Source organism: Pseudophryne corroboree, chromosome 11 (genome assembly GCF_028390025.1).
Source record: "Pseudophryne corroboree isolate aPseCor3 chromosome 11, aPseCor3.hap2, whole genome shotgun sequence".
Classification (NCBI taxonomy): domain Eukaryota; kingdom Metazoa; phylum Chordata; class Amphibia; order Anura; family Myobatrachidae; genus Pseudophryne; species Pseudophryne corroboree.
The window spans coordinates 178,467,377-178,490,411 of record NC_086454.1 but is presented as its reverse complement, the minus strand read 5'-3'; the positions used below and the strand labels follow the sequence as shown (position 1 = coordinate 178,490,411).

The 23,035-nt window shown below is 35.6% G+C and overlaps 12 non-coding genes across 12 annotated transcripts; all 12 read left to right on the top strand.

Moving 5' to 3' along the window:
* The first annotated feature begins 100 nt into the window (after positions 1-100).
* On the top strand, positions 101-182 carry TRNAS-UGA (transfer RNA serine (anticodon UGA)). Its single transcript has one exon. It is a non-coding gene; the product is annotated as a tRNA-Ser (tRNA).
* Positions 183-1,262: 1,080 nt separating this feature from the next.
* Positions 1,263-1,344, top strand: TRNAS-UGA (transfer RNA serine (anticodon UGA)). The gene has a single exon. It is a non-coding gene; the product is annotated as a tRNA-Ser (tRNA).
* Positions 1,345-2,424: 1,080 nt separating this feature from the next.
* Positions 2,425-2,506, top strand: TRNAS-AGA (transfer RNA serine (anticodon AGA)). Its single transcript has one exon. It is a non-coding gene; the product is annotated as a tRNA-Ser (tRNA).
* Positions 2,507-4,921: 2,415 nt separating this feature from the next.
* On the top strand, positions 4,922-5,003 carry TRNAS-UGA (transfer RNA serine (anticodon UGA)). The gene has a single exon. It is a non-coding gene; the product is annotated as a tRNA-Ser (tRNA).
* Positions 5,004-7,428: 2,425 nt separating this feature from the next.
* Positions 7,429-7,510, top strand: TRNAS-UGA (transfer RNA serine (anticodon UGA)). Its single transcript has one exon. It is a non-coding gene; the product is annotated as a tRNA-Ser (tRNA).
* Positions 7,511-9,926: 2,416 nt separating this feature from the next.
* Positions 9,927-10,008, top strand: TRNAS-UGA (transfer RNA serine (anticodon UGA)). Its single transcript has one exon. It is a non-coding gene; the product is annotated as a tRNA-Ser (tRNA).
* A 1,086-nt stretch (positions 10,009-11,094) lies between these two features.
* On the top strand, positions 11,095-11,176 carry TRNAS-UGA (transfer RNA serine (anticodon UGA)). The gene has a single exon. It is a non-coding gene; the product is annotated as a tRNA-Ser (tRNA).
* Positions 11,177-13,592: 2,416 nt separating this feature from the next.
* TRNAS-UGA (transfer RNA serine (anticodon UGA)) lies at positions 13,593-13,674 on the top strand. The gene has a single exon. It is a non-coding gene; the product is annotated as a tRNA-Ser (tRNA).
* Positions 13,675-15,874: 2,200 nt separating this feature from the next.
* On the top strand, positions 15,875-15,956 carry TRNAS-UGA (transfer RNA serine (anticodon UGA)). The gene has a single exon. It is a non-coding gene; the product is annotated as a tRNA-Ser (tRNA).
* A 2,031-nt stretch (positions 15,957-17,987) lies between these two features.
* On the top strand, positions 17,988-18,069 carry TRNAS-UGA (transfer RNA serine (anticodon UGA)). The gene has a single exon. It is a non-coding gene; the product is annotated as a tRNA-Ser (tRNA).
* Positions 18,070-20,269: 2,200 nt separating this feature from the next.
* On the top strand, positions 20,270-20,351 carry TRNAS-UGA (transfer RNA serine (anticodon UGA)). The gene has a single exon. It is a non-coding gene; the product is annotated as a tRNA-Ser (tRNA).
* Positions 20,352-22,382: 2,031 nt separating this feature from the next.
* On the top strand, positions 22,383-22,464 carry TRNAS-UGA (transfer RNA serine (anticodon UGA)). Its single transcript has one exon. It is a non-coding gene; the product is annotated as a tRNA-Ser (tRNA).
* The last annotated feature ends 571 nt before the right edge of the window (positions 22,465-23,035 follow it).

Below are 23,035 nucleotides of genomic sequence, written 5' to 3'. Positions count from 1 at the left end.
CATATTAATATTGAAGCAAATTAAAAGAAAATGTATCAGATATTTCTGCCAACAGGAAAAATGTTTTGATTTCCAAGTGGCACCATCCAATTGAGGTCAGGTAGTTGTGGCCGAGTGGTTAAGGCGATGGACTTGAAATCTATTGGGGTTTCCCCGCGCAGGTTCAAATCCTGCTAGCTATGTACTGCTTTTTATGCATGTAGAAAGCTAAGCTCATTTGTCCTTGATAACTTTATTTTCCATCTAACTAAAGTAGCTTTTACATTTCCCAAAGTTTAACTTACTGTAAAAGCTACCAAAAAAGGAAAACATTGATTTTGCACACAGCTTGTCAGTGAAACAACATTAAGGTAGTTGTGGCCGAGTGGTTAAGGTGATGGACTCAAAATCCATTTGCTTTTCAAGCTGGTTTAAAAACGAAATGCATTCAAGATGAAGAGAATCAAAGCATGTTATGTTTAAGAACTGAGTTATCAATCTCAGCTTAGCTCACCTACATTTATGTCCTGTTTTACAATGGACTTCTTTTTAAACCATATAATCTCAGACAGTGTCTTCCTGCATTCTATGTACATGCTTGTGACCTTGTATAAATGTTTCTCAGTGGCAACTTGTGCATGCAGATTCTTTCTATCTGGATTTACAGCTGTAGAGATGTAATGAAAGGTAAGAAAAAATGTTTCTTAATTAACAAACTATTAATTGTGCAGTGTCAGTTATTATAATTCCAAACTTTATTAAGGAAAGGACCTTAGGTTCTCAAACTCAGTTCTCAGGACCCCACACAGTGTATGTTTTGCAGGTAACCCAGCAGGTGCACAGGTGTATTAATTACTTACTGACACATTTTAAAAAGTCCACTTGTGGAGCTAATTATTTACTTGTGGTTCTGCGAGGAGACCTGCAAAACATGCACTGTGTGGGGTTCTGAAAACCGAGTTTGAGAACCTGTGGAATAGACCAATGAAAAACCTAATATATTTTAAATGATTATTATTTGATAAAATGTCCGTAAAATGTACAATACAGTTCATGAGCACTAGTGTTGGCATGGTGTGATGTTAAAGGCTCTGATTTCTAATTAATTTAGTACAAGATCAAAAGTCCTTGACACCTATATTTGACATTAAACTATACTAGCTATTATATTTCACAAAGTTTACATATTAATATTGAAGCAAATTAAAATAAAATGTATCAGATATTTCTGCCAACAGGAAAAATGTTTTGATTTCCAAGTAGCACCATCCAATTAAGGTCAGGTAGTTGTGGCTGAGTGGTTAAGGCGATGGACTTGAAATCCATTGGGGTTTCCCCGCGCAGGTTCAAATCCTGCCAGCTATGTACTGCTTCTTATGCATGTAGATAGCTAAGCTCCTTTGTTCTTGATAACTTCATTTTCCATGAAACCTAAGTAGCTTTTACATTTCCCAAAGTTTAACTTACTGTAAAAGCTACCAAAAAATGAAAACATTGATTTTGCACACAGCTTGTCAGTGAAACAACATTAAGGTAGTTGTGGCCGAGTGGTTAAGGTGATGGACTCAAAATCCATTTGCTTTTCAAGCTGGTTTAAAAACGAAATGCATTCAAGATGAAGAGAATCAAAGCATGTTATGTTTAAGAATTGAGTTCTCAATCTCAGCTTAGCTCACCTACATATATATCCTGTTTTACAATGGACTTCTTTTTAAACCATATAATCTCAGACAGTGTCTTCCTGCATTCTATGTACATGCTTGTGACCTTGTATAAATGTTTCCCAGTGGCAACTTATGCATGCAGATTCTTTCTATCTGGACTTACAGCTGTAGAGATGTAATGAAAGGTAAGAAATAATGTCTGGTAATCAACAAACTATTAATTGTGCAGTGTCAGTTGTTATAATTCCAAACTTTAATAAGGAATAGATCATAAGTTCTCAAACTCAGTCCTCAGGACCCCACACAGTGTATTTTTTGCAGGTAACCCAGCAGGTGCATAGGTGTATTAATTACTCACTGACACATTTTAAAAAGTCCACTTGTGGAGCTAATTATTTACTTGTGGTTCTGCGAGGAGACCTGCAAAACATGCACTGTGTGGGGTTCTGAGAACCGAGTTTGAGAACCTGTGGAATAGACCAATGAAAAACCTAATATATTTTTAATGATTATTATTTGATAAAATGTCCGTAAAATGTACAATACAGTTCATGAGCACTAGTGTTGGCATGGTGTAATGTTAAAGGATCTGATTTCTAATTAATTTAGTACAAGATCAAAAGTCCTTGACACCTATATTTGACATTAAACTATACTAGCTATTATATTTCACAAAGTTTACATATTAATATTGAAGCAAATTAAAATTAAATGTATCAGATATTTCTGCCAATAGGAAAAATGTTTTGATTTCCAAGTGGCACCATCCAATTGAGGTCAGGTAGTTGTGGCCGAGTGGTTAAGGCGATGGACTAGAAATCTATTGGGGTTTCCCCGCGCAGGTTGAAATCCTGCTAGCTACGTACTGCTTTTTATGCATGTAGAAAGCTAAGCTCATTTGTCCTTGATAACTTTATTTTCCATGAAACTAAAGTAGCTTTTACATTTCCCAAAGTTTAACTTACTGTAAAAGCTACCAAAAAAGGAAAACATTGATTTTGCACACATCTTGTCAGTGAAACAACATTAAGGTAGTTGTGGCCGAGTGGTTAAGGTGATGGACTCAAAATCCATTTTCTTTTCAAGCTGGTTTAAAAACGAAATGCATTCAAGATAAAGAGAATCAAAGCATGTTATGTTTAAGAATTGAGTTCTCAATCTCAGCTTAGCTCACCTACATATATATCCTGTTTTACATTGGACTTCTTTTTAAACCATATAATCTCAGACAGTGTCTTCCTGCATTCTATGTACATGCTTGTGACCTTGTATAAATGTTTCCCAGTGGCAACTTATGCATGCAGATTCTTTCTATCTGGACCTACAGCTGTAGAGATGTAATGAAAGGTAAGAAATAATGTCTGGTAATCAACAAACTATTAATTGTGCAGTGTCAGTTGTTCTAATTCCAAACTTTATTAAGGAATAGACCATAAGTTCTCAAACTCAGTCCTTAGGACCCCACACAGTGTATGTTTTGCAGGTAACCCAGCAGGTGCATAGGTGTATTAATTACTCACTGACACATTTTAAAAAGTCCACTTGTAGAGCTAATTATTTACTTGTGGTTCTGCGAGGAGACCTGCAAAACATGCACTGTGTGGGGTTCTGAGGACCGAGTTTGAGAACCTGTGGAATAGACCAATGAAAAACCTAATATATTTTAAATGATTATTATTTGATAAAATGTCCGTAAAATGTATAATAAAGTTCATGAGCACTGGTGTTGGCATGGTGTGATGTTAAATGCTCTGATTTCTAATTAATTTGGTACAAGATCAAAAGTCCTTGACACCTATATTTGACATTAAACTAATCTAGCTATTATATTTCACAAAGTGTACATATTAATATTGAAGCAAATTAAAATAAAATGTATCAGATATTTCTGCCAACAGGAAAAATGTTTTGATTTCCAAGTGGCACCATCCAATTGAGGTCAGGTAGTTGTGGCCGAGTGGTTAAGGCGATGGACCAGCTACGTACTGCTTTTTATGCATGTAGAAAGCTAAGCTCATTTGTCCTTGATAACTTTATTTTCCATGAAACTAAAGTAGCTTTTACATTTCCCAAAGTATAACTTACTGTAAAAGCTACCAAAAAAGGAAAACATTGATTTTGCACACAGCTTGGCAGTGAAACAACATTAAGGTAGTTGTGGCCGAGTGGTTAAGGTGATGGACTCAAAATCCATTTGCTTTTCAAGCTGGTTTAAAAACGAAATGCATTCAAGATGAAGAGAATCAAAGCATGGTATGTTTAAGAATTGAGTTCTCAATCTCAGCTTAACTCACCTACATATATATCCTGTTTTACAATGGACTTCTTTTTAAAACATATAATCTCAGACAGTGTCTTCCTGCATTCTATGTACATGCTTGTGACCTTGTATAAATGTTTCTCAGTGGCAACTTGTGCATGCAGATTCTTTCTATCTGGATTTACAGCTGTAGAGCACACTTGCCTTCCTGACCCTCTCCATGAGGGAGAAAATGCTCTGTTCCTGGACTTTCCTGGTAATGTATGATTGCCATCACCTGTGGTGAAACACCTTTCTTATCAATTAACTAGCTCACCACAGGTGATGGCAATCATACATTACCAGGAAAGTCCAGGAACAGAGCATTTTCTCCCTCATGGAGGGGGTCAGGTAGGCAAGTATGCTGTAGAGATGTAATGAAAGGTAAGAAAAAATGTCTGGTAATCAACAAACTAATAATTGTGCAGTGTCAGTTGTTCTAATTCCAAACTTTATTAAGGAATAGACCATAAGTTCTCAAACTGAGTCCTCAGGACCCCACACAGTGTATGTTTTGCAGGTAACCCAGCAGGTGCATAGGTGTATTAATTACTCACTGACACATTTTAAAAAGTCCACTTCTGGAGCTAATTATTTACTTGTGGTTCTGCGAGGAGACCTGCAAAACATGCACTGTGTTGGGTTCTGAGGACAGAGTTTGAGAACCTGTGGAATAGACCAATGAAAAAATTAATATATTTTAAATGATTATTATTTGATAAAATGTCCGTAAAATGTATAATACAGTTCATGAGCACTGGTGTTGGCATGGTGTGATGTTAAAGGCTCTGATTTCTAATTAATTTAGTACAAGATCAAAAGTCCTTGACACCTATATTTGACATTAAACTATACTAGTTATTATATTTCACAAAGTTTACATATTAATATTGAAGCAAATTAAAATAAGATGTATCAGATATTCTGCCAACAGGAAAAATGTTTTGATTTCCAAGTAGCACCATTCAATTGAGGTCAGGTAGTTGTGGCCGAGTGGTTAAGGCGATGGACTTGAAATCCATTGGGGTTTCCCTGCGCAGGTTCAAATCCTGCCAGCTACGTACTGCTTTTTATGCATGTAGAAAGCTAAGCTCATTTGTCCTTGATAACTTTATTTTCCATGAAACTAAAGTAGCTTTTACATTTCCCAAAGTTTAATTTACTGTAAAAGCTACCAAAAAAGGAAAACATTGATTTTGCACACAGCTTGTCAGTGAAACAACATTAAGGTAGTTGTGGCCGAGTGGTTAAGGTGATGGACTCAAAATCCATTTGCTTTTCAAGATGGTTTAAAAATGAAATACATTCAAGATGAAGAGAATCAAAGCATGTTATGTTTAAGAATTGAGTTCTCAATCTCAGCTTAGCTCACCTACATATATATCCTGTTTTACAATGGACTTCTTTTTAAACCATATAATCTCAGACAGTGTCTTCCTGCATTCTATGTACATGCTTGTGACCTTGTATAAATGTTTCTCAGTGGCAACTTGTGCATGCAGATTCTTTCTATCTGGATTTACAGCTGTAGAGATGTAATGAAAGGTCAAAAATAATGTCTGGTAATCAACAAACTATTAATTGTGCAGTGTCAGTTGTTCTAATTCCAAACTTTATTAAGGAATAGACCATAAGTTCTCAAACTCAGTCCTCAGGACCCCACACAGTGTATGTTTTGCAGGTAACCCAGCAGGTGCATAGGTGTATTAATTACTCACTGACACATTTTAGAAAAGTCCACTTGTGGAGCTAATTATTTACTTGTGGTTCTGCGAGGAGACCTGCAAAACATGCACTGTGTGGGGTTCTGAGAACCGAGTTTGAGAACCTGTGGAATAGACCAATGAAAAACCTAATATATTTTAAATGATTATTATTTGATAAAATGTCCGTAAAATGTATAATACAGTTCATGAGCACTGGTGTTGGCATGGTGTGATGTTAAAGGCTCTGATTTCTAATTAATTTAGTACAAGATCAAAAGTCCTTGACACCTATATTTGACATTAAACTATACTAGCTATTATATTTCACAAAGTTTACATATTAATATTGAAGCAAATTAAAATAAAATGTATCAGATATTTCTGCCAACAGGAAAAATGTTTTGATTTCCAAGTGGCACCATCCAATTGAGGTCAGGTAGTTGTGGCCGAGTGGTTAAGGCGATGGACCAGCTACGTACTGCTTTTTATGCATGTAGAAAGCTAAGCTCATTTGTCCTTGATAACTTTATTTTCCATGAAACTAAAGTAGCTTTTACATTTCCCAAAGTTTAACTTAATGTAAAAGCTACCAAAAAAGGAAAACATTGATTTTGCATACAGCTTGTCAATGAAACAACATTAAGGTAGTTGTGGCCGAGTGGTTAAGGTGATGGACTCAAAATCCATTTGCTTTTCAAGCTGGTTTAAAAATGAAATGCATTCAAGATGAAGAGAATCAAAGCATGTTATGTTTAAGAATTGAGTAATCAATCTCAGCTTAGCTCACCTACATATATATCCTGTTTTACAATGGACTTCTTTTTAAACCATATAATCTCAGACAGTGTCTTCCTGCATTCTATGTACATGCTTGTGACCTTGTATAAATGTTTCTCAGTGGCAACTTGTGCATGCAGATTCTTTCTATCTGGATTTACAGCTGTAGAGCATACTTGCCTACCTGACCCTCTCCATGAGGGAGAAAATGCTCTGTTCCTGGACTTTCCTGGTAATGTATGATTGCCATCACCTGTGGTGAAACACCTTTCTTATCAATTAACTAGCTCACCACAGGTGATGGCAATCATACATTACCAGGAAAGTCCAGGAACAGAGCATTTTCTCCCTCATGGAGGGGGTCAGGTAGGCAAGTATGCTGTAGAGATGTAATGAAAGGTAAGAAAAAATGTCTGGTAATCAACAAACTAATAATTGTGCAGTGTCAGTTGTTCTAATTCCAAACTTTATTAAGGAATAGACCATAAGTTCTCAAACTCAGTCCTCAGGACCCCACACAGTGTATGTTTTGCAGGTAACCCAGCAGGTGCATAGGTGTATTAATTACTCACTGACATATTTTAAAAAGTCCACTTGTGGAGCTAATTATTTACTTGTGGTTCTGCGAGGAGACATGCAAAACATGCACTGTGTGGGGTTCTGAGGTTCTGAGGACATAGTTTGAGAACCTGTGGAATAGACCAATGAAAAACCTAATATATTTTAAATGATTATTATTTGATAAAATGTCCGTAAAATGTATAATACAGTTCATGAGCACTGGTGTTGGCATGGTGTGATGTTAAAGGCTCTGATTTCTAATTAATTTAGTACAAGATCAAAAGTCCTTGACACCTATATTTGACATTAAACTATACTAGCTATTATATTTCACAAAGTTTACATATTAATATTGAAGCAAATTAAAATAAAATGTATCAGATATTTCTGCCAACAGGAAAAATGTTTTGATTTCCAAGTAGCACCATTCAATTGAGGTCAGGTAGTTGTGGCCGAGTGGTTAAGGCGATGGACTTGAAATCCATTGGGGTTTCCCCGCGCAGGTTCAAATCCTGCCAGCTACGTACTGTTTTTTATGCATGTAGAAAGCTAAGCTCATTTGTCCTTGATAACTTTATTTTCCATGAAACTAAAGTAGCTTTTACATTTCCCAAAGTTTAACTTACTGTAAAAGCTACCAAAAAAGGAAAACATTGATTTTGCACACAGCTTGTCAGTGAAACAACATTAAGGTAGTTGTGGCCGAGTGGTTAAGGTGATGGACTCAAAATCCATTTGCTTTTCAAGCTGGTTTAAAAATGAAATGCATTCAAGATGAAGAGAATCAAAGCATGTTATGTTTAAGAATTGAGTTATCAATCTCAGCTTAGCTCACCTACATATATATCCTGTTTTACAATGGACTTCTTTTTAAACCAGATAATCTCAGACAGTGTCTTCCTGCATTCTATGTACATGCTTGTGACCTTGTATAAATGTTTCTCAGTGGCAACTTGTGCATGCAGATTCTTTCTATCTGGATTTACAGCTGTAGAGATGTAATGAAAGGTCAAAAATAATGTCTGGTAATCAACAAACTATTAATTGTGCAGTGTCAGTTGTTCTAATTCCAAACTTTATTAAGGAATAGACCATAAGTTCTCAAACTCAGTCCTCAGGACCCCACACAGTGTATGTTTTGCAGGTAACCCAGCAGGTGCATAGGAGTATTAATTACTCACTGACACATTTTAAAAAGTCCACTTGTGGAGCTAATTATTTACTTGTGGTTCTGCGAGGAGACCTGCAAAACATGCACTGTGTGGGGTTCTGAGGACCGAGTTTGAGAACCTGTGGAATAGACCAATGAAAAACCTAATATATTTTAAATGACTATTATTTGATAAAATGTCCGTAAAATGTATAATACAGTTCATGAGCACTGGTGTTGGCATGGTGTGATGTTAAAGGCTCTGATTTCTAATTAATTTGGTACAAGATCAAAAGTCCTTGACACCTATATTTGACATTAAACTAATCTAGCTATTATATTTCACAAAGTTTACATATTAATATTGAAGCAAATTAAAATAAAATGTATCAGATATTTCTGCCAACAGGAAAAATGTTTTGATTTCCAAGTGGCACCATCCAATTGAGGTCAGGTAGTTGTGGCCGAGTGGTTAAGGCGATGGACCAGCTACGTACTGCTTTTTATGCATGTAGAAAGCTAAGCTCATTTGTCCTTGATAACTTTATTTTCCATGAAACTAAAGTAGCTTTTACATTTCCCAAAGTTTAACTTACTGTAAAAGTTACCAAAAAAGGAAAACATTGATTTTGCACACAGCTTGTCAGTGAAACAACATTAAGGTAGTTGTGGCCGAGTGGTTAAGGTGATGGACTCAAAATCCATTTGCTTTTCAAGCTGGTTTAAAAACGAAATGCATTCAAGATGAAGAGAATCAAAGCATGGTATGTTTAAGAATTGAGTTCTCAATCTCAGCTTAACTCACCTACATATTTATCCTGTTTTACAATGGACTTCTTTTTAAACCATATAATCTCAGACAGTGTCTTCCTGCATTCTATGTACATGCTTGTGACCTTGTATAAATGTTTCTCAGTGGCAACTTGTGCATGCAGATTCTTTCTATCTGGATTTACAGCTGTAGAGCATACTTGCCTACCTGACCCTCTCCATGAGGGAGAAAATGCTCTGTTCCTGGACTTTCCTGGTAATGTATGATTGCCATCACCTGTGGTGAAACACCTTTCTTATCAATTAACTAGCTCACCACAGGTGATGGCAATCATACATTACCAGGAAAGTCAAGGAACAGAGCATTTTCTCCCTCATGGAGGGGGTCAGGTAGGCAAGTATGCTGTAGAGATGTAATGAAAGGTAAGAAAAAATGTCTGGTAATCAACAAACTAATAATTGTGCAGTGTCAGTTGTTCTAATTCCAAACTTTATTAAGGAATAGACCATAAGTTCTCAAACTCAGTCCTCAGGACCCCACACAGTGTATGTTTTGCAGGTAACCCAGCAGGTGCATAGGTGTATTAATTACTCACTGACACATTTTAAAAAGTCCACTTGTGGAGCTAATTATTTACTTGTGGTTCTGCGAGGAGACCTGCAAAACATGCACTGTGTGGGGTTCTGAGGACAGAGTTTGAGAACCTGTGGAATAGACCAATGAAAAACCTAATATATTTTAAATGATTATTATTTGATAAAATGTCCGTAAAATGTATAATACAGTTCATGAGCACTGGTGTTGGCATGGTGTGATGTTAAAGGCTCTGATTTCTAATTAATTTAGTACAAGATCAAAAGTCCTTGACACCTATATTTGACATTAAACTATACTAGTTATTATATTTCACAAAGTTTACATATTAATATTGAAGCAAATTAAAATAAAATGTATCAGATATTTCTGCCAACAGGAAAAATGTTTTGATTTCCAAGTAGCACCATCCAATTGAGGTCAGGTAGTTGTGGCCGAGTGGTTAAGGCGATGGACTTGAAATCCATCGTGGTTTCCACGCGCAGGTTCAAATCCTGCCAGCTACGTACTGCTTTTTATGCATGTAGAAAGCTAAGCTCATTTGTCCTTGATAACTTTATTTTCCATGAAACTAAAGTAGCTTTTACATTTCCCAAAGTTTAATTTACTGTAAAAGCTACCAAAAAAGGAAAACATTGATTTTGCACACAGCTTGTCAGTGAAACAACATTAAGGTAGTTGTGGCCGAGTGGTTAAGGTGATGGACTCAAAATCCATTTGCTTTTCAAGATGGTTTAAAAATGAAATGCATTCAAGATGAAGAGAATCAAAGCATGTTATGTTTAAGAATTGAGTTCTCAATCTCAGCTTAGCTCACCTACATATATATCCTGTTTTACAATGGACTTCTTTTTAAACCAGATAATCTCAGACAGTGTCTTCCTGCATTCTATGTACATGCTTGTGACCTTGTATAAATGTTTCTCAGTGGCAACTTGTGCATGCAGATTCTTTCTATCTGGATTTACAGCTGTAGAGATGTAATGAAAGGTCAAAAATAATGTCTGGTAATCAACAAACTATTAATTGTGCAGTGTCAGTTGTTCTAATTCCAAACTTTATTAAGGAATAGACCATAAGTTCTCAAACTCAGTCCTCAGGACCCCACACAGTGTATGTTTTGAAGGTAACCCAGCAGGTGCATAGGTGTATTAATTACTCACTGACACATTTTAAAAAGTCCACTTGTGGAGCTAATTATTTACTTGTGGTTCTGCGAGGAGACCTGCAAAACATGCACTGTGTGGGGTTCTGAGGTTCTGAGGACAGTTTGAGAACCTGTGGAATAGACCAATGAAAAACCTAATATATTTTAAATGATTATTATTTGATAAAATGTCCGTAAAATGTATAATACAGTTCATGAGCACTGGTGTTGGCATGGTGTCATGTTAAAGGCTCTGATTTCTAATTAATTTAGTACAAGATCAAAAGTCCTTGACACCTATATTTGACATTAAACTATACTAGCTATTATATTTCACAAAGTTTACATATTAATATTGAAGCAAATTAAAATAAAATGTATCAGATATTTCTGCCAACAGGAAAAATGTTTTGATTTCCAAGTAGCACCGTTCAATTGAGGTCAGGTAGTTGTGGCCGAGTGGTTAAGGCGATGGACTTGAAATCCATTGGGGTTTCCCCGCACAGGTTCAAATCCTGCCAGCTACGTACTGCTTTTTAAGCATGTAGAAAGCTAAGCTCATTTGTCCTTGATAACTTTATTTTCCATGAAACTAAAGTAGATTTTACATTTCCCAAAGTTTAACTTACTGTAAAAGCTACCAAAAAAGGAAAACATTGATTTTGCATACAGCTTGTCAGTGAAACAACATTAAGGTAGTTGTGGCCGAGTGGTTAAGGTGATGGACTCAAAATCCATTTGCTTTTCAAGCTGGTTTAAAAATGAAATGCATTCAAGATGAAGAGAATCAAAGCATGTTATGTTTAAGAATTGAGTTATCAATCTCAGCTTAGCTCACCTACATATATATCCTGTTTTACAATGGACTTCTTTTTAAACCAGATAATCTCAGACAGTGTCTTCCTGCATTCTATGTACATGCTTGTGACCTTGTATAAATGTTTCTCAGTGGCAACTTGTGCATGCAGATTCTTTCTATCTGGATTTACAGCTGTAGAGATGTAATGAAAGGTCAAAAATAATGTCTGGTAATCAACAAACTATTAATTGTGCAGTGTCAGTTGTTCTAATTCCAAACTTTATTAAGGAATAGACCATAAGTTCTCAAACTCAGTCCTCAGGACCCCACACAGTGTATGTTTTGCAGGTAACCCAGCAGGTGCATAGGTGTATTAATTACTCACTGACACATTTTAAAAAGTCCACTTGTGGAGCTAATTATTTACTTGTGGTTCTGCGAGGAGACCTGCAAAACATGCACTGTGTGGGGTTCTGAGGACCGAGTTTGAGAACCTGTGGAATAGACCAATGAAAAACCTAATATATTTTAAATGACTATTATTTGATAAAATGTCCGTAAAATGTATAATACAGTTCATGAGCACTGGTGTTGGCATGGTGTGATGTTAAAGGCTCTGATTTCTAATTAATTTGGTACAAGATCAAAAGTCCTTGACACCTATATTTGACATTAAACTAATCTAGCTATTATATTTCACAAAGTTTACATATTAATATTGAAGCAAATTAAAATAAAATGTATCAGATATTTCTGCCAACAGGAAAAATGTTTTGATTTCCAAGTGGCACCATCCAATTGAGGTCAGGTAGTTGTGGCCGAGTGGTTAAGGCGATGGACCAGCTACGTACTGCTTTTTATGCATGTAGAAAGCTAAGCTCATTTGTCCTTGATAACTTTATTTTCCATGAAACTAAAGTAGCTTTTACATTTCCCAAAGTTTAACTTACTGTAAAAGTTACCAAAAAAGGAAAACATTGATTTTGCACACAGCTTGTCAGTGAAACAACATTAAGGTAGTTGTGGCCGAGTGGTTAAGGTGATGGACTCAAAATCCATTTGCTTTTCAAGCTGGTTTAAAAACGAAATGCATTCAAGATGAAGAGAATCAAAGCATGGTATGTTTAAGAATTGAGTTCTCAATCTCAGCTTAACTCACCTACATATATATCCTGTTTTACAATGGACTTCTTTTTAAACCATATAATCTCAGACAATGTCTTCCTGCATTCTATGTACATGCTTGTGACCTTGTATAAATGTTTCTCAGTGGCAACTTGTGCATGCAGATTCTTTCTATCTGGATTTACAGCTGTAGAGCATACTTGCCTACCTGACCCTCTCCATGAGGGAGAAAATGCTCTGTTCCTGGACTTTCCTGGTAATGTATGATTGCCATCACCTGTGGTGAAACACCTTTCTTATCAATTAACTAGCTCACCACAGGTGATGGCAATCATACATTACCAGGAAAGTCAAGGAACAGAGCATTTTCTCCCTCATGGAGGGGGTCAGGTAGGCAAGTATGCTGTAGAGATGTAATGAAAGGTAAGAAAAAATGTCTGGTAATCAACAAACTAATAATTGTGCAGTGTCAGTTGTTCTAATTCCAAACTTTATTAAGGAATAGACCATAAGTTCTCAAACTCAGTCCTCAGGACCCCACACAGTGTATGTTTTGCAGGTAACCCAGCAGGTGCATAGGTGTATTAATTACTCACTGACACATTTTAAAAAGTCCACTTGTGGAGCTAATTATTTACTTGTGGTTCTGCGAGGAGACCTGCAAAACATGCACTGTGTGGGGTTCTGAGGACAGAGTTTGAGAACCTGTGGAATAGACCAATGAAAAACCTAATATATTTTAAATGATTATTATTTGATAAAATGTCCGTAAAATGTATAATACAGTTCATGAGCACTGGTGTTGGCATAGTGTGATGTTAAAGGCTCTGATTTCTAATTAATTTAGTACAAGATCAAAAGTCCTTGACACCTATATTTGACATTAAACTATACTAGTTATTATATTTCACAAAGTTTACATATTAATATTGAAGCAAATTAAAATAAAATGTATCAGATATTTCTGCCAACAGGAAAAATGTTTTGATTTCCAAGTAGCACCATCCAATTGAGGTCAGGTAGTTGTGGCCGAGTGGTTAAGGCGATGGACTTGAAATCCATTGTGGTTTCCCCGCGCAGGTTCAAATCCTGCCAGCTACGTACTGCTTTTTATGCATGTAGAAAGCTAAGCTCATTTGTCCTTGATAACTTTATTTTCCATGAAACTAAAGTAGCTTTTACATTTCCCAAAGTTTAATTTACTGTAAAAGCTACCAAAAAAGGAAAACATTGATTTTGCACACAGCTTGTCAGTGAAACAACATTAAGGTAGTTGTGGCCGAGTGGTTAAGGTGATGGACTCAAAATCCATTTGCTTTTCAAGATGGTTTAAAAATGAAATGCATTCAAGATGAAGAGAATCAAAGCATGTTATGTTTAAGAATTGAGTTCTCAATCTCAGCTTAGCTCACCTACATATATATCCTGTTTTACAATGGACTTCTTTTTAAACCAGATAATCTCAGACAGTGTCTTCCTGCATTCTATGTACATGCTTGTGACCTTGTATAAATGTTTCTCAGTGGCAACTTGTGCATGCAGATTCTTTCTATCTGGATTTACAGCTGTAGAGATGTAATGAAAGGTCAAAAATAATGTCTGGTAATCAACAAACTATTAATTGTGCAGTGTCAGTTGTTCTAATTCCAAACTTTATTAAGGAATAGACCATAAGTTCTCAAACTCAGTCCTCAGGACCCCACACAGTGTATGTTTTGCAGGTAACCCAGCAGGTGCATAGGTGTATTAATTACTCACTGACACATTTTAAAAAGTCCACTTGTGGAGCTAATTATTTACTTGTGGTTCTGCGAGGAGACCTGCAAAACATGCACTGTGTGGGGTTCTGAGGACCGAGTTTGAGTACCTGTGGAATAGACCAATGAAAAACCTAATATATTTTAAATGATTATTATTTGATAAAATGTCCGTAAAATGTATAATACAGTTCATGAGCACTAGTTTTGGCATGGTGTGATGTTAAAGGCTCTGATTTCTAATTAATTTAGTACAAGATCAAAAGTCCTTGACACCTATATTTGACATTAAACTATACTAGCTATTATATTTCACAAAGTTTACATATTAATATTGAAGCAAATTAAAATAAAATGTATCAGATATTTCTGCCAACAGGAAAAATGTTTTGATTTCCAAGTGGCACCATCCAATTGAGGTCAGGTAGTTGTGGCCGAGTGGTTAAGGCGATGGACCAGCTACGTGCTGCTTTTTATGCATGTAGAAAGCTAAGCTCATTTGTCCTTGATAACTTTATTTTCCATGAAACTAAAGTAGCTTTTACATTTCCCAAAGTTTAACTTACTGTAAAAGCTACCAAAAAAGGAAAATATTGATTTTGCACACAGCTTGTCAGTGAAACAACATTAAGGTAGTTGTGGCTGAGTGGTTAAGGTGATGGACTCAAAATCCATTTGCTTTTCAAGCTGGTTTAAAAACGAAATGCATTCAAGATGAAGAAAATCAAAGCATGTTATGTTTAAGAATTGAGTTCTCAATCTCAGCTTAGCTCACCTACATATATATCCTGTTTTACAATGGACTTCTTTTGAAACCATATAATCCCAGACAGTGTCTTCCTGCATTCTATGTACATGCTTGTGACCTTGTATAAATGTTTCTCAGTGGCAACTTGTGCATGCATATTCTTTCTATCTGGATTTACAGCTTTAGAGATGTAATGAAAGGTAAGAAAAAATGTCTGGTAATCAACAAACTATTAATTGTGCAGTGTCAGTTGTTATAATTCCAAACTTTATTAAGGAATGGACCATAGGTTCTCAAACTCATTTCACAGGACCCCACACAGTGTATGTTTTGCAGGTAACCCAGCAGGTGCACAGGTGTATTAATTACTCACTGACACATTTTAAAAAATCCACTTGTGGAGCTAATTATTTACTTGTGGTTCTGTGAGGAGACCTGCAAAACATGCACTGTGTGGGGTTCTGAGAACCGAGTTTGAGAACCTGTGGAATAGACCAATGAAAAACCTAATATATTTTAAATGATTATTATTTGATAAAATGTCCGTAAAATGTACAATACAGTTCTTGAGCACTGGTTTTGGCATGGTGTGATGTTAAAGGCTCTGATTTCTAATTAATTTAGTACAAGATCAAAAGTCCTTGACACCTATATTTGACATTAAACTATACTAGCTATTATATTTCACAAAGTTTACATATTAATATTGAAGCAAATTAAAATAAAATATATCAGATATTTCTGCCAACAGGAAAAATGTTTTGATTTCCAAGTGGCACCATCCAATTGAGGTCAGGTAGTTGTGGCCGAGTGGTTAAGGCGATGGACTTGAAATCCATTGGGGTTTCCCCGCGCAGGTTCAAATCCTGCCAGCTACGTACTGCTTTTTATGCATGTAGAAAGCTAAGCTCATTTGTCCTTGATAACTTTATTTTCCATGAAACTAAAGTAGCTTTTACATTTCCCAAAGTTTAACTTACTGTATAAGCTACCAATAAATGAAAACATTGATTTGCACACAGCTTGTCAGTGAAACAACATTAAGGTAGTTGTGGCCGAGTGGTTAAGGTGATGGACTCGAAATCCATTTGCTTTTCAAGCTGGTTTAAAAACGAAATGCATTCAAGATGAAGAGAATCAAAGCATGTTATGTTTAAGAATTGAGTTATCAATCTCAGCTTAGCTCACCTACATATATATCCTGTTTTACAATGGACTTCTTTTTAAACCAGATAATCTCAGACAGTGTCTGCCTGCATTCTATGTATATGCTTGTGACCTTGTATAAATGTTTCCCAGTGGCAACTTATGCATGCAGATTCTTTCTATCTGGATTTACAGCTGTAGAGATGTAATGAAAGGTAAGAAATAATGTCCGGTAATCAACAAACTATTAATTGTGCAGTGTCAATTGTTATAATTCCAAACTTTATTAAGGAACAGACCAATGAAAAACCTAATATATTTTAAATGATAATTATTTGATAAAATGTCCGTAAAATGTACAATATGGTTCATGAGCACTGGTGTTGGCATGGTGTGATGTTAAAGGCTCCGATTTCTAATTAAGTTAGTACAAGATCAAAAGTCCTTGACACATATATTTGACCCTTAAACTATACTAGCTATTATATTTCACAAAGTTTATATATTAATATTGAAGCAAATTAAAATAAAATGCATCAGATATTTCTGCCAACAGGAAAAATGTTTTGATTTCCAAGTGGCACCATCCAATTGAGGTCAGGTAGTTGTGGCCGAGTGTTTGAGGCGTTGGGCTTGAAATCCATTGGGGTTTCCCCACGCAGGTTCAAATCCTGCCATTTACGTACTGCTTTTTATGCATGTAGAAAGCTAAGCTCATTTGTCCTTGATAACTTTATTTTCCATGAAACTAATGTAGCTTTTACATTTCCCAAATTTTAACTTAATGTAGAAGCTACCAAAAAAGGAAAACATTTATTTTAAACACAGCTTGCCCGTGAAACAAAATTAAGGTAGATATGGCCGAGTGGTTAAGGTGATGGACTCGAAATCCATTTGCTTTTTAAGCTGGTTTAAAAACAAAATGCATTCAAGATGAAGAGAATCAAAGCATGTTATGTTTAAGAATTGAGTTATCAATCTCAGCTTAGCTCACCTACATATATATCCTGTTTTACAATGGACTTCTTTTTAAACCAGATAATATCAGACAGTGTCTTCCTGCATTCTATGTACATGCTTGTGACCTTGTATAAATGTTTCCCAGTTGCAACTTGTGCATGCAGATTCTTTCTATCTGGATTTACAGCTGTAGAGATGTAATGAAAGGTAAGAAAAAATGTCTGGTAATCAACAAACTATTAATTGTGCAGTGTCAGTTGTTCTAATTCCAAACTTTATTAAGGAATAGACCATAAGTTCTCAAACTCAGTCCTCAGGACCCCACACAGTGTATGTTTTGCAGGTAACCCAGCAGGTGCATAGGTGTATTAATTACTCGCTGACACATTTTAAAAAGTCCACTTGTGGAGCTAATTATTTACTTGTGGTTCTGCGAGGAGACCTGCAAAACATGCACTGTGTGGGGTTCTGAGAACCGAGTTTGAGAACCTGTGGAATAGACCAATGAAAAACCTAATATATTTTAAATGATTATTATTTGATCAAATGTCCGTAAAATGTACAATACAGTTCATGAGCACTGGTGTTGGCATGGTGTGATGTTAAAGGCTATGATTTCTAATTAATTTAGTACAAGATCAAAAGTCCTTGACACCTATATTTGACATTAAACTATACTAGCTATTATATTTCACAAAGTTTACATATTAATATTGAAGCAAATTAAAATAAAATGTATCAGATATTTCTGCCAACAGGAAAAATGTTTTGATTTCCAAGTAGCACCAGCCAATTGAAGTCAGGTAGTTGTGGCCGAGTGGTTAAGGCGATGGACTTGAAATCCATTGGGGTTTCCCCACGCAGGTTCAAATCCTGCCAGCTACGTACTGCTTTTTATGCATGTAGAAAGCTAAGCTCATTTGTCCTTGATAACTTTGTTTTCCATGAAACTAAAGTAGCTTTTACATTTCCCAAAGTTTAACTTACTGTAAAAGCTACCAAAAAAGGAAAACATTGATTTTGCACACAGCTTGTCAGTGAAACAACATTAAGGTAGTTGTGGCCGAGTGGTTAAGGTGATGGACTCAAAATCCATTTGCTTTTCAAGCTGGTTTAAAAACTAAATGCATTCAAGATGAAGAGAATCAAAGCATGTTATGTTTAAGAATTGAGTTATCAATCTCAGCTTAGCTCACCTACATATATATCCTGTTTTACAATGGACTTCTTTTTAAACCATATAATCTCAGACAGTGTCTTCCTGCATTCTATGTACATGCTTGTGACCTTGTATAAATGTTTCCCAGTGGCAACTTATACATGCAGATTCTTTCTATCTGGATTTACAGCTGTAGAGATGTAATGAAAGGTAAGAAATAATGTCTGGTAATCAACAAACTATTAATTGTGCAGTGTCAGTTGTTCTAATTCCAAACTTTATTAAGGAATAGACCATAAGTTCTCAAACTCAGTCCTCAGGACCCCACACAGTGTATGTTTTGCAGGTAACCCAGCAGGTGCATAGGTGTATTAATTACTCACTGACACATTTTAAAAAGTCCACTTGTGGAGCTAATTATTTACTTGTGGTTCTGCGAGGAGACCTGCAAAACATGCACTGTGTGGGGTTCTGAGGACCGAGTTTGAGTACCTGTGGAATAGACCAATGAAAAACCTAATATATTTTAAATGATTATTATTTGATAAAATGTCCGTAAAATGTATAATACAGTTCATGAGCACTAGTTTTGGCATGGTGTGATGTTAAAGGCTCTGATTTCTAATTAATTTAGTACAAGATCAAAAGTCCTTGACACCTATATTTGACATTAAACTATACTAGCTATTATATTTCACAAAGTTTACATATTAATATTGAAGCAAATTAAAATAAAATGTATCAGATATTTCTGCCAACAGGAAAAATGTTTTGATTTCCAAGTGGCACCATCCAATTGAGGTCAGGTAGTTGTGGCCGAGTGGTTAAGGCGATGGACCAGCTACGTGCTGCTTTTTATGCATGTAGAAAGCTAAGCTCATTTGTCCTTGATAACTTTATTTTCCATGAAACTAAAGTAGCTTTTACATTTCCCAAAGTTTAACTTACTGTAAAAGCTACCAAAAAAGGAAAATATTGATTTTGCACACAGCTTGTCAGTGAAACAACATTAAGGTAGTTGTGGCTGAGTGGTTAAGGTGATGGACTCAAAATCCATTTGCTTTTCAAGCTGGTTTAAAAACGAAATGCATTCAAGATGAAGAAAATCAAAGCATGTTATGTTTAAGAATTGAGTTCTCAATCTCAGCTTAGCTCACCTACATATATATCCTGTTTTACAATGGACTTCTTTTGAAACCATATAATCCCAGACAGTGTCTTCCTGCATTCTATGTACATGCTTGTGACCTTGTATAAATGTTTCTCAGTGGCAACTTGTGCATGCATATTCTTTCTATCTGGATTTACAGCTTTAGAGATGTAATGAAAGGTAAGAAAAAATGTCTGGTAATCAACAAACTATTAATTGTGCAGTGTCAGTTGTTATAATTCCAAACTTTATTAAGGAATGGACCATAGGTTCTCAAACTCATTTCACAGGACCCCACACAGTGTATGTTTTGCAGGTAACCCAGCAGGTGCACAGGTGTATTAATTACTCACTGACACATTTTAAAAAATCCACTTGTGGAGCTAATTATTTACTTGTGGTTCTGTGAGGAGACCTGCAAAACATGCACTGTGTGGGGTTCTGAGAACCGAGTTTGAGAACCTGTGGAATAGACCAATGAAAAACCTAATATATTTTAAATGATTATTATTTGATAAAATGTCCGTAAAATGTACAATACAGTTCTTGAGCACTGGTGTTGGCATGGTGTGATGTTAAAGGCTCTGATTTCTAATTAATTTAGTACAAGATCAAAAGTCCTTGACACCTATATTTGACATTAAACTATACTAGCTATTATATTTCACAAAGTTTACATATTAATATTGAAGCAAATTAAAATAAAATATATCAGATATTTCTGCCAACAGGAAAAATGTTTTGATTTCCAAGTGGCACCATCCAATTGAGGTCAGGTAGTTGTGGCCGAGTGGTTAAGGCGATGGACTTGAAATCCATTGGGGTTTCCCCGCGCAGGTTCAAATCCTGCCAGCTACGTACTGCTTTTTATGCATGTAGAAAGCTAAGCTCATTTGTCCTTGATAACTTTATTTTCCATGAAACTAAAGTAGCTTTTACATTTCCCAAAGTTTAACTTACTGTATAAGCTACCAATAAATGAAAACATTGATTTGCACACAGCTTGTCAGTGAAACAACATTAAGGTAGTTGTGGCCGAGTGGTTAAGGTGATGGACTCGAAATCCATTTGCTTTTCAAGCTGGTTTAAAAACGAAATGCATTCAAGATGAAGAGAATCAAAGCATGTTATGTTTAAGAATTGAGTTATCAATCTCAGCTTAGCTCACCTACATATATATCCTGTTTTACAATGGACTTCTTTTTAAACCAGATAATCTCAGACAGTGTCTGCCTGCATTCTATGTATATGCTTGTGACCTTGTATAAATGTTTCCCAGTGGCAACTTATGCATGCAGATTCTTTCTATCTGGATTTACAGCTGTAGAGATGTAATGAAAGGTAAGAAATAATGTCCGGTAATCAACAAACTATTAATTGTGCAGTGTCAATTGTTATAATTCCAAACTTTATTAAGGAACAGACCAATGAAAAACCTAATATATTTTAAATGATAATTATTTGATAAAATGTCCGTAAAATGTACAATATGGTTCATGAGCACTGGTGTTGGCATGGTGTGATGTTAAAGGCTCCGATTTCTAATTAAGTTAGTACAAGATCAAAAGTCCTTGACACATATATTTGACCCTTAAACTATACTAGCTATTATATTTCACAAAGTTTATATATTAATATTGAAGCAAATTAAAATAAAATGCATCAGATATTTCTGCCAACAGGAAAAATGTTTTGATTTCCAAGTGGCACCATCCAATTGAGGTCAGGTAGTTGTGGCCGAGTGTTTGAGGCGTTGGGCTTGAAATCCATTGGGGTTTCCCCACGCAGGTTCAAATCCTGCCATTTACGTACTGCTTTTTATGCATGTAGAAAGCTAAGCTCATTTGTCCTTGATAACTTTATTTTCCATGAAACTAATGTAGCTTTTACATTTCCCAAATTTTAACTTAATGTAGAAGCTACCAAAAAAGGAAAACATTTATTTTAAACACAGCTTGCCCGTGAAACAAAATTAAGGTAGATATGGCCGAGTGGTTAAGGTGATGGACTCGAAATCCATTTGCTTTTTAAGCTGGTTTAAAAACAAAATGCATTCAAGATGAAGAGAATCAAAGCATGTTATGTTTAAGAATTGAGTTATCAATCTCAGCTTAGCTCACCTACATATATATCCTGTTTTACAATGGACTTCTTTTTAAACCAGATAATATCAGACAGTGTCTTCCTGCATTCTATGTACATGCTTGTGACCTTGTATAAATGTTTCCCAGTTGCAACTTGTGCATGCAGATTCTTTCTATCTGGATTTACAGCTGTAGAGATGTAATGAAAGGTAAGAAAAAATGTCTGGTAATCAACAAACTATTAATTGTGCAGTGTCAGTTGTTATAATTCCAAACTTAATTAAGGAAAAGACCATAGGTTCTCAAACTCAGTCCTCAGGACCCCACACAGTGTATGTTTTGCAGGTAACCCAGCAGGTGCACAGGTGTATTAATTACTCACTGACACATTTTAAAAAGTCCACTTGTGGAGCTAATAATTTACTTGTGGTTCTGCGAGGAGACCTGCAAAACATGCACTGTGTGGGGTTCTGAGGACCGAGTTTGAGAACCTGTGGAATAGACCAATGAAAAACCTAATATATTTTAAATGATTATTATTTGATAAAATGTCCGTAAAATGTACAATACTGTTCATGAGCACTAGTGTTGGCATGGTGTGATGTTAAAGGCTCTGATTTCTAAATAATTTAGTACAAGATCAAAAGTCCTTGACACCTAAATTTGACATTAAACTATACTAGCTATTATATTTCACAAAGATTATATATTAATATTGAAGCAAACTAAAATAAAATGCATCAGATATTGCTGCCAACAGGAAAAATGTTTTGATTTCCAAGTAGCACCATCCAATTGAGGTCAGGTAGTTGTGGCCGAGTGGTTAAGTCGATGGACTTGAAATTCATTGGGGCTTCCCCGTGCAGGTTCAAATCCTGCCAGCTATGTACTATTTTTTATGCATGTAGAAAGCTAAGCTCATTTGTCCTTGATAACTTTATTTTCCATTAAACTAAAGTAGCTTTTACATTTTCCAAAGTTTAACTTAATGTAAAAGCTACCAAAAAATGAAAACATTGATTTTGCACACAGCTTGTCAGTGAAAAAACATTAAGGGAGTTGTGGCCGAGTGGTTAAGGTGATGGACTCGAAATCCATTTACTTTTCAAGCTGGTTTAAAAACGAAATGCATTCAAGATGAAGAGAATCAAAGCATGTTATGTTTAAGAATTGAGTTATCAATCTCAGCTTAGCTCACCTACATATATATCCTGTTTTACAATGGACTTCTTTTAAACCAGATAATCTCAGACAGTGTATTCCTGCATTCTATGTACATGCTTAAGACCTTGTATAAATGATTCCCAGTGGCAACTTGTGCATGCAGATTCTTTCTATCTGGATTTACAGCTGTAGAGATGTAATGAAAGGTAAGAAAAAATGTCTGGTAATCAACAAACTATTAATTGTGCAGTGTCAGTTGTTATAATTCCAAACTTTATTAAGGAATAGACCAAT